At 39.7% G+C, this 8,818-nt stretch overlaps 1 protein-coding gene across 1 annotated transcript in view; it reads left to right on the top strand.

The window, feature by feature from the left end:
- The window catches only part of LHFP (lipoma HMGIC fusion partner), a 237,253-nt gene that overhangs the window by 44,908 nt on the left and 183,527 nt on the right, over positions 1-8,818 (top strand). The window lies entirely within an intron of this gene.

Genomic DNA, 8,818 nt, shown 5'->3' with positions numbered 1-8,818 from the left:
CGGCAGAGGTCTCTGGCACGGTGGCAGCGGTGGCAGGTGGGGGCCGCAGCAGAGGCGGCAGAGACCCCCAGCCACGGTGGTGTTGGGCAGGGGCCAGGGCCAAGGCCCTTGCACAAATTTCGTGCATCGGGCCTCTAGTATTTAAATAAATACATTTAATCTTTCATCAGTACTTCTGTTTCTTAAGATCCAAACTCAATTCACTTGCCCATGGTTAGATGCTTTTAATTTGTTTTATACTTCCAAAAGACCACCAAAATAGTGCTTTTTTATGAGTCACATTTGGTGTCACAGTAATTGTTTTTGATGTACACTTCACCTCTAGGTGGGGTGGATGGTTATAGTTGAGGCATTACAAGAAGTATCTAGGACCATTATTTAGTGCTTTTGAGTTTTGTACTGCATGGGCCACGCATTGCAGTTTAGAAATATGAAGATGCACAGATACTTGTTGCTCTGGCCCAATCTAGATGACATAGTCTAGATGGGTTGGATATAGATAGACAGACAGATAGATATTTGACATTCATTTTTTTCCTTTACTGCCTTCATTTGGAAGGAATCCAAAGAGGTCACCTCATTTAATCCTGGCAGTAAGCTTTACCATTTTCTTAAATCAAATATTCCTTATTAAGCATTCTATATTTATAATGGTATACTAGGTGCTATATTCAGAGTATACAAAATAGAGTTTATTCCTGGCCTTGGCAACTTATCTGCTGATTTGACTAAACATGTGCTATATTTCTATAAAAAAAAAATCTTCTCCAGAGGAAAACAGGTAGGAATGTCCTGGCTTAATGACTCTCCATGGCAGAAAGTTTCCAACGCAATGATAATTGCAACCTATATTTACCGAGTGCTCCCCATGGGCCTGGCATGGTCCTAGGAGACTGACATACATATTATACAAGTTGGGTTGCCTTTTGGAAATATACAACAAGTGTCTGTTCTCTTACTGGGCAGCCTTGGGGGACAGTGTCTATTACCATCATTTCACAGAACAAGCAGAGGCTCTGAGGAGAAAAGGAACATGTCATTTCTAACTCTTAATTTTGTTTCCAATCTGAGTTAGCTGTTATATTTTATGACCTTACATTGTGACTATATTGTTACCCAGGAATAATAAAATATAGAGTCATGACAATGAGTTAATAAAGATCTCTTGAGGAGCAAGAACTTCCCAATCACCTCAAGAAATGCTGCTCCCAGGAAAGTGGAAATGATATTCCAAATCCCCTACCTCCCCTTTGCCTGTGTTTTATTCTTATTAGCTAAGAAGGCCTTAAAATATGCAACAATGCTGCTCTTGAGAATGCTCTATATTGCTGATTTGTAAGCTTTTACCGGCTAAGGATATTTTTGGTTCCTTGTTTCATTATCTAACACCTATATTGAACTGTATGAGTCAACCTGTACCAGGCTCATTTATTCTAGTCAGTTAGGATTGTGTTTGCTTTTTTCCCTCTGCACAAAGATATCTTTCTGTATTTTGTTTCTATCATCAGCAAATTTAGTGACTTGAGGGAGAACGGACTAACACAGAAGGGGTTTTCTTTTTTGATTCATCCTTCTACTTTCCTGCTATTTACATGATTTAAAGTTATTAGAATTTCATCTGGATTTTAATTTGTATGTCATTCTGATTTTAATTTTTCACTTACTTTTCCTTTCATTTTGGTCACTGTTGCTTTTCTGGATTATTCAGAGATGGTGTGTGTGTGTGTGTGTGTGTGTGTGTGTGTGTGTGTGTGGTATTGCCCTATGACCTTTATGACTCATTTAATGAGGAACTAAAAAAATATTACTCCTATTATATTCATTTTCAGTAAGCAGTCATCTTTCTGCATAAAATATTTTTTCATAGGATACCCTCTATTTCCCCTCTATGAAAATTTATTCTTCCCTTGATGTGTGGGGACAAATTACATTCATAAAAGCCATTAATGGTAATGGGAAAAGTGTAAATCTTTGATGCATTGAAAACCAAGTGACAGCCTGGTGGGTCTTTTTTCCTATCTTACCTACCAGATTTTGTTTGGCAGCTTGGGGTATAGGTTGGTTAAAGTGCCCTTCCTCATATTTTTCTTTATACAGTATGCACATGGTGTATTCATATGCACACACACACACACACACACACACACACACACACACAAGTGTGGTCTTAGAAAATTAAGAGTCTAACGTGTGATTCTTTTTTTCATAGTGAGCCTGACTCTCCATCTGAGTCCTTGGTTTTTCCTTCCTACTTATTTCCACCACACCCTGGACTCCCAGCATGGCACTTCTCACACTGGATGAGGATTATTCTTTGTTTGTTGGTATCCCCATGAGAGTAGGAACTGATTTGGTTAGCCCTCCTCTGCATCTTCAATACTGTACACAATGCATGGTCCATGTGGGTGCTCAGTAAGATTTTATTGCATAATAAATAAATGAGTGCATGGACAAAAAAGCAAAGTGTCTACTAATTCTATCTGGGCAATATTCTAATGCTAAAATAAATATGTGAATTGTTGGATAAATATTTGTTTTTATTTATAATGTATAGGATATAGTATAGGGAAATGAAAAGAATACAGAATTTGAAGTTAGAATGTTTGGACCAACCTCATCCTGCCAATTACTGGCTTTGAGTTTTAGGAAAATTTCTTAAAGTCTTTATCCTCAGTTTTCTCATCTGTAACATAGACAGAATAGCTCCTAACTAGAGGTTGCTGTGAGAATCAAATGAGATCACATATTCACTTTGATTCAACAAACATTTACTGAGTATTTACTCATTGTTGGGTCCTGTGCTAAGATCTGAGGACTCCACTCTTCTTATCCTGAAATTCATAGACTGTGAGACTTCTAAAGTACACCGGAATCAAGAAGATATTGTTAGCAATGTCTATTCTGATGCTGAGATTTAGGGGGCACCTGAGATCCCTAGATATGTTGGTGCTGCAGGTTCAAGAGGTTGGGAAACAAGTATTGATGCAGGATGATAAGGGCTGCTATCTTGGCATTTTGAGAGTCTGATGGAAACATAAGGAGGGAGCAATCAGTTAGTACTGGGAGAGAAGATTAGGTAGGCAAAGCTTCCTAGAAGTGGGTCATCTGGGTCCTGAAGAGTGGAGTGGATTTACCAGGCAGTAAAAGTGTGAAAAACCTTTGGTCAGAGGGAGGAACATGGATATGGAGAAGGGCTAGCTCGAATGTAGAGAATTAGTAAGGCAGAGGAAGAGGAAGGATGGAAAGAGAGGAGGCAAGAATACTCACCTGGAGGCAGTTGGTCATGTTTGCCAAGTTAAGACCATAGAGCCAACATGGCGTCATGAGGTTTAGCAGAGGCATTAGGTGATACTTGTAAAACTGCTTTGAAAATAGCCAAATGCTGTATCATGTTAGGTAATTTCCATAACTTAAAGTAGATTGTGCTTGAATATTCCCAAGAAATAAATGAAAGGAATAAGACTGTAGGTGAAAGGCAGGTTTTTAGACTTTGGAGTCAAACAGCAGGAATTGAATTCTGGACCCACTAGAAACATTTTACTTACTACCTATATAGCCTTGAGAAAAAGTATTTACCTTCTGAATCTTAGTTTTCTTATGTACAGAGTGGAGGTAATCAATACTATCTCATAGAATAATTGTGAAGGTGAAATTAGGTCATTTATTTAATTCATTGATACACCATTTTTTGGCAAAGCATTCAGTTTGATGTTAACAGGAGGTTTTTTGCTAACTTATCCTATATAATAAAAGACTAATATGCTAAGTGTCTGGCCATCCAGTCGGCCATTCAACCAATCAAAGTGTAATATGCTAATGATATGCTAAGGCCACTCAACCACTTGCTATGACATGCACTGAACATTGGGGGGCAGTCCGTCCACTCTTTTGGCAAAGCATTCAGTTTGATGTTAACAGGAGGTTTTTTGCTAACTTATCCTATATAATAAAAGACTAATATGCTAAGTGTCTGGCCATCCAGTCGGCCATTCAACCAATCAAAGCGTAATATGCTAATGATATGCTAAGGCCACTCACCCACTTGCTATGACATGCACTGAACATCGGGGGGCAGTCCGTCCACTGGTCTATCAGTCACTATGACGTGCACTGACCACCAGGGGGCAGATGCTTTGACTGGTAGGTTAGTTTGCTGCTGGGGTCCGGCTGATTGGGACTGAGCAAGACGGGCTGGACATGCCCTGGAGCCCTCCTATGGTCCCTCCCTGGCCCTGTTCATGCACTGGTGGGGTCCCTCGGCCTGGCCTGTGCCCTCTCTCAATCCAGGACCCCTTGGGGGATGTCGGAGAGCCAGTTTTAGCCCGACGGCAGAACGACCTGTTGTTATGACGTGCACTGACACCAGGGGGCAGACCCTCAATGCAGGAGCTGCCCCCTGGTAGTCAGTGTGCTCCCATAAGGGCACAGCTCAGTCAGCCAGAAGCTGGGCTCACAGCCGGAGAGTTCAGTTGCAGTGGCGGAAGCCTCTCCCACCTCCACAGCAGTGCTAAGGATGTCCAACTGCCAGCTCCTGGACTGCGAGAGGGTGCAGGCTGGGCTGAGGGACTCCCCCCGAGTGCACGAATTTTGTGCACCAGGCCTCTAGTCATTATTAATAATGTTGATTTTGAGCTCATATAAATTCTTGCCTAGAAAACAACTTAGTGGGATTGGACAGTTATCATGTCGATAAATTGCCAAGTGTCTTTTCTCCTGTGTGGTATTCTGATGCCTTTTTAGACTAGAAGCTCAGTTGCTTTTGTGGGTGGCAGAGATTACCAGTTGTCTGATTGGACAATGCTCTGAGAGAATTTAAAGGGTATTTAGTAAAGAGTGGGAAGGGTTTTCTTAAATGTTTATAAATTAAAAAGTCAAAGAAATATTTTCTTTCTAGGGAAGAGAAGATGGGGAACTTACCTAGTAATTGTTCAAGGATTTAGTTCAACAAAGCATCTATAATAATAAAAGTGTAATATGCTAATTAGACCGGACATCCTTCTGGACGACCTTCTGGACGAAGCCGGGGCTGCAGGGGAAGCCCAGGTCGCGGGTGCCAGAGGGAAGTGGTGCCGGCAGCAGGGGGAAAGAAGGCCTACTCTTGCATGAATTTCATGCATCAGGCCTCTAGTATTGAATATATTTGAGAAGGTTTTCTTGACTCAAGCAGTTCTACGTAGGTAGCTTTCTGTGTGTCTGCACCACGCAGTGACCATCTGCAACACAGCACTCATCACATTTTACCTCCTCTACTGGTTTTGGAGTTTCTTGTGGTGGGGACAGTTGTCTTCATCTCATTTCCTACTGCCTGGAGCAGGGATACAGTTGGCTTTCAATAAATTCTTTCATCTTCATAGTTATTCTATGAGACTAATTTTCCTTGCTAGAAAGGAATGACACAGGAAGGGCAGGTTTAAGAAGCTCCATTTCATTGCTCTGGGAATTTGCAGTGTCCTTTTTGATTAGTCTAATTCTGACTCTGTGCCCTATTTTGGATATTGTTTGTGAGATTGAAGTTCCCTCTTGAGTCCTATCTGCATTCACATCTTGTTTCCTGTCCATTAGGCTAGTCACATTAAGAATAAAGATACTGTCTCTGAATCCCAGCCTGAGGAATGGAGCCAGTGGGCCTCTACTGCGTTTGGTGGATGTGGCCATCCTGGAAGACATCTCCACCTGTATCTGGAGGAGAAGCATTGGGTATTTCCTTGGCCTTCAAGCTGATATCTCCCTTGCTGTTAATTGTCCCTGAGACTTCCAGCACCTGCTGCTGTTGTTGTGCTCGGTTTGCTCAATGAACCTCATCTCAGCACCTGTATCTGAACCTGTTTCTCAGCACATCTCCAAGGGGAGTTCTGTTTCCAAACTCTGGCCCCTTCTAGACTGTTTTGTCGAATTATACTTGAATGGACCAAAATCCAAAGCGTAATTACATCAAGTGAACAGAAATTTCACAGAATGGAATTGTTCATAAAATATTCGTCATTTCCAAGAAGGGTTTTTAAAAAGGTCAACTTTGTTTAAATATATGCAAACAGGGTAGCATTTAGGGATTAGAAACCATCATTTAAGAAAATGATAGGTTCTCCCCTTCCTAAAATAGGGAAACCTACCTATTGGGGAAGAGAGTGAGGTAGATCAAGGGTTTCCATTCTCTATAGTATTTATGCACACCAAATTTATTGCCAGATATTCCCTTTATTTCATATGTCAGTGTGGAACTTAAGCCAAAACTTGTATTAGATCTGTTTTTATGAAGAAAGTTATTGTGGCTCTTTTTACGGCATTACTAGAGGCCCGGCGCACCCACCAATAAATCAACTTTCTATCCATGTCTTTGCATCTGGATTCGTGGGGGATTGGGGAAGCCTCTAGAAACCCCAGGATCATTGTCCTTTGTCTTCCAAAAAGGCTGGCAACAGATCAGAACCAGGGAACAAATAAGCCCAGCACAGCAGCCTAGATAGGAGTTCAATAGGTAGGGAAGAGGGAAGGAAAATAACATTTCAAAGGCACAGAGATGTGAAAGAGCAGGTCTGTTTGGGTGATAATCCCAGTGTGATGTGACTGAAGAAGTTTGAAGTGATGCTGTAGAAATGACTAAAAGGAAAGATTGGGGCCACACGATGGAGCATTTTGAATCCCACACTAAGCTGTTCAGAACATCTGTAAGCAACTGGAGCTGTTAAAGTATATGAGGTGGGGAACGATAAATCTGACATGCATTTTGGTAAAATAATGATTTGATTTGGTAAGAAAATTACTTTAGTGACTAGGAATGTATTAAAGAAACAAAAGAATGAGGAAAGGAGACCTTTTAGAGGACAAATGATGAAGCCCTTTACTAATGGAATGCAGAAAAAAACGGGAAAACATACTCAGTAGGGCAAAAGTAGGTTTACAGTTGTTTGTATGGAAAATAATACAATAATTAATAAATAATAATACAAGAATAAGCTCTGTGTTTCATGTACTCACCACAGTAAACCTATTTTGCCCCACCCGGTAGATTTGTGATCCACTTCTGAATAGAAGCTACAAGACTGACTGATTATGGGAAATATGAGAGAGGCAAAGGTCAAAGTGGATTGAACAATCAAGAATCATACCCACAGTGAAATTATTATGCTTATCCAGGGGACTTGAATGCATCCCTTAGGAAGTGGAATCTTTATGTAAAATAGACACTTGGGAAGTAATTATTAGTAATTACAGGCCCTTTTGTCACAGATTTTGATCCTTTACATGCACCAATACTCACTACTGCTGTTCATGAGGGTGACAATCGTGTGGCCTAACAATGGCTTCGATGCCATTAAGAACAAAAGGGCTTTTTGAAAAATAGTCAGATTACCATTTACTGTCACAATCTAGTCTTTGAATGTAGTCTTATGTTTCTTTTCATGATTTCTCCTTATATTAATGCGGCTCCTGCCTCTGTTACAGGTTTAAAGGGTACATGTTTAAGCTGGCTTGTTGATATTGTGATTAGGTTACCCATGTGTATGTTTTATTTTGATCAGAAAACCTTATGAGAGATAATCACATACAGTTTTTAATCCACGAAGGAAATGGTACCTAGCACTAAGCATACTGATTTTTGAAATTTGATGTTTTCATGAATTTTTTTCTGATGTTTGAATACTTGCCCTGTCCAATAAAAAACATAGGTTGACTGCATTTAACTTATTCACACATAATTAAGGAAGTTAGCCAAGATATTCTGAGCCATTATTAAGTGGAAACTTTTAGGTACAGAGGGCTATCATTACCTAACTGAAAATTTAAAAATATAAAAAGTGTTACTTTTTATTTATGTCTTAAGGACATTCCTTTTTAAAGAATATGTTTTTATTGATTTTCAGAGAGAATAGGCGAGGGGGAGAGAGAGAGAGAGAGAGAGAGAGAAACATCAATGATGAGATGCACTCCCTCTACTGGCATCAATGATGAGAAAGAATCATTGATTGACTGTCTCCCTGCACTCCCTCTACTGAGGATTAAGCCCGCAACTCAGACATGCTCTCACTGGGAATCGAACCTTGACCGCCTGGGTTATGGGTCAATGCTCAACCACTGAGCAATACTGGCTGGACTTAAGGACATTCTTTAATGTATCATGTTGACTTTAGGGAATGGAGGTAGGGGGAGACAGGGATGAAAAAGAAGATGCTAGAAATGAAAACTAAATTTCCCCTTAGAAATAAGTTCAAAGAAGACCTGAATAAATGGAGAGAAAAAAACAATGTGTGCTAGTATTGGAAGAGTCAATATTGTTAAGATGTTATTTCTCCCCAATTGATATATAGATTCAGTGCATTCCTAATCAGAATCCCAGCTGGACTCTGTAGATACTGATGAGTTGATTTACAAATTTAAATGGGAAGGTAATGGAACAAGAATAGCCAAAATAATTTTGAAAAGGAAGAACAAAGTTGAAGACTCATTATTTGATTTCAAGGTTTACTGGAAAGATTCATTAATCAAGGCAGTGTGGTACTGATGGAAGGATAGACGCATAGATCATTGGAAGGGATTAGAAAGCCCAGAACTAGACACATATATATGCAAGAGAGGAAAAGACAACAAAGAAAGTAAACGTTCAGTAATAAGTGAATCTGGATAAGTGGTATATAGATGTCCTTTATACTATTCTTATTCTTACAAATTTTCTGTATGTTTGACATTTTTTTGTGAGTTTAAAACATTCTTTTTCTGTAGTAGGAAAATCTAACATACTTTAAGAAGGTATCCCAAAATAAAATAATTCAATTTTGGTAAGCAATTAAATTTCCCTTTTCATAAAGCCAATTGTTAGGTT

The sequence above is a fragment of the Myotis brandtii genome, unplaced genomic scaffold (genome assembly GCF_000412655.1).
Source record: "Myotis brandtii unplaced genomic scaffold, ASM41265v1 scaffold167, whole genome shotgun sequence".
NCBI lineage: Eukaryota > Metazoa > Chordata > Mammalia > Chiroptera > Vespertilionidae > Myotis > Myotis brandtii.
This window is presented reverse-complemented; position numbering and strand designations above follow the sequence as displayed.